Source organism: Pundamilia nyererei, unplaced genomic scaffold, assembly GCF_000239375.1.
Source record: "Pundamilia nyererei isolate P.nyererei 1_Seehausen unplaced genomic scaffold, PunNye1.0 scaffold00274, whole genome shotgun sequence".
In the NCBI taxonomy this organism is placed as follows: Eukaryota; Metazoa; Chordata; class Actinopteri; order Cichliformes; family Cichlidae; genus Pundamilia; species Pundamilia nyererei.
Window position 1 is genome coordinate 21,822 of NW_005187675.1, and position 2,216 is coordinate 24,037.

The window sequence follows — 2,216 nt, forward strand, 5'->3', positions numbered from 1 at the left end:
GGCGACCTTCCGGTTACAGATGCGATTCCCAACCCCCTGAGCCACGGTCGCCCACAATGTAAATGACTCTGTGCAGAATCCTAAATATTTCTGTATCCAGTCAACTTATTTAAGCAGTGCATCAAAAAAATTGAAGAAAAAATACAATAAAATAATTTTCTCTTAAGAAAAATGTGTTGGATACAGTAGATCTGGTTAAATCAAAACTTTAGTAATGTGCCATGCACTGTGATATTGCTTGAATAGAAACTTCTAAGAGGACAGTGCATGGCACATTACTAAAGTTTTGATTTAACCAGATCTACTGTATCCAACACATCCAGCTCTTTTCTCTGAGGGAGAAAAGCAACTTCAGCACCGACAAAGAATTTGCTACATGAAGACAAAGTTCTGGTGAAAGAAAGCTGATAGTGACCCCAAGGGAGGAGTAATCTTTAAATGATATCTCAGAAGTAAAAACAAGATGAAACTCTTGGGATGATGTGTGAACGCTCCCTCTCAAGGATCTCTGGGTTAGCCTTGTGATGGTGTCAATCCTCTCGTCCATTGAGCGAATGAATTAGATAAGAGGTTACAAAGACGTATGGATGGAGGTTTTTAATGAGATGACTGGGGAAATAATAGAAACGTGGTGGCCAAGTAGCATCCCATCCTTGAGAGCTATGTTTTGACGTTGTTGCACAGTCACTGACCTTAGAACTCATTTAAGGGCACTTAAAAGACCAAAGAACCTATTTCTGAGTAACTTGTGTTATTCCAAAGAGTCCATGTAGCTCAAGTCATGGTCAGGCTTAGCGGTGCCTTTTGGGGCACAATGACCTGACAATTTAGCACCATTTACTTTGCTTCCACTGAAGCCCTCAAGGACTATTTATCCACCCAGTGATAGTGTTCACTGTGTTCTTATCTGAAGAACTATACTTCAGTACCAAGTAACAATATGTCCTGATACTGATATCATTTAACCCTCGTTCTCAGTAATAACTAGAGACACTGCCTAAAATATCTCTGCACAGGCTGGTTCATAATAAATGTATTGCACCAGTGAGCAGTATGAATTATATTCTGAAATCTATTTTCTGGGTGAGAAGAAGCTGGTTTCATATACCCCAAATCCTGAAATTATCCTGAAATCATACTTGGTTGATTATAGGTTTCACTCTAATTGTAAGGCTGAAGAAGTTGAAAGCTGCATAAAATGTGCTTTCTTATTCCATTACGTACATTATAGCCGTGCCCAAAAAGAACATCAGTCGTTTCAGTTCTTCCAGTTCAATTCATGAATTTTATCTAATATTTATAAATGATCCAATATTTTTCATGACAGTTTCAGCAAATACATAAAATGCACAAATAAAAATATACTTACCGGTCAGTGTTTTGACATCATCTGCTGTAAAACTTGGAAGAGAAATGCAGGAAATCATTACAAGGCAAAGGCAATGAAAGTATGCCATTCTTACTGTCACCAACAATCCAAGATCTGAGAGCTGTGTTTGTGGTGCAGCGTGCACTTGTATACTGAGAAACCTGGGAGCCCAATGCCATGGTTAAGTAAACCAGCTCACACTTGAGTAACTCAGAGACTTGGTGTTTCTCTTGTTCTCACTTGAAGTATTTTTACATTTTTTTTTCTCCTTTCTTCTTTTCTTTCTGTTTTTACATCTTTTGTAACAAACGGCTTGAAAATTCAGTGATTTGTTTTCATTTTAAGTGAAGATAAACTCTCCTGCTAGAGACGTTGCTCAAAAGTAATTGGCTAACAGAACTTTAAATACAAGGATTATTTTTAATTATTTATGAAAATCTTTTGCAGTCTGGGACTGTTTGACGTTTCCTCCCTTGAGATGCTCTGCCAGGCCTTTACTGCAGTGACCTTCAGTTGCTGCTTTTTTTGTGGGTCTCCCTGCCACCAGTTTTGTATATAATAACTGAAAAGTTGTTCTATTTTGTTGAGATCAGGTCACTGACTTGGGTGCTGAACAGTATCCCATTTCTCAAGAGACTCGGGTTTGTTTTGGGTCATGCACCATGAAGTGCCTTCCTAATCAGGTTTGCATGGTTTGGTTGAATCTGAGCAGAGAGGATACACCTGCACTGCTTCTGTCAGTAGTCACATCATCAGTAAACACCAGTGACCAGCTTCCACTGATAGCCATGCATACACATGCCATAACGGTATCTACACTGTGTTTGAGAGATAATGTGGTGGTATG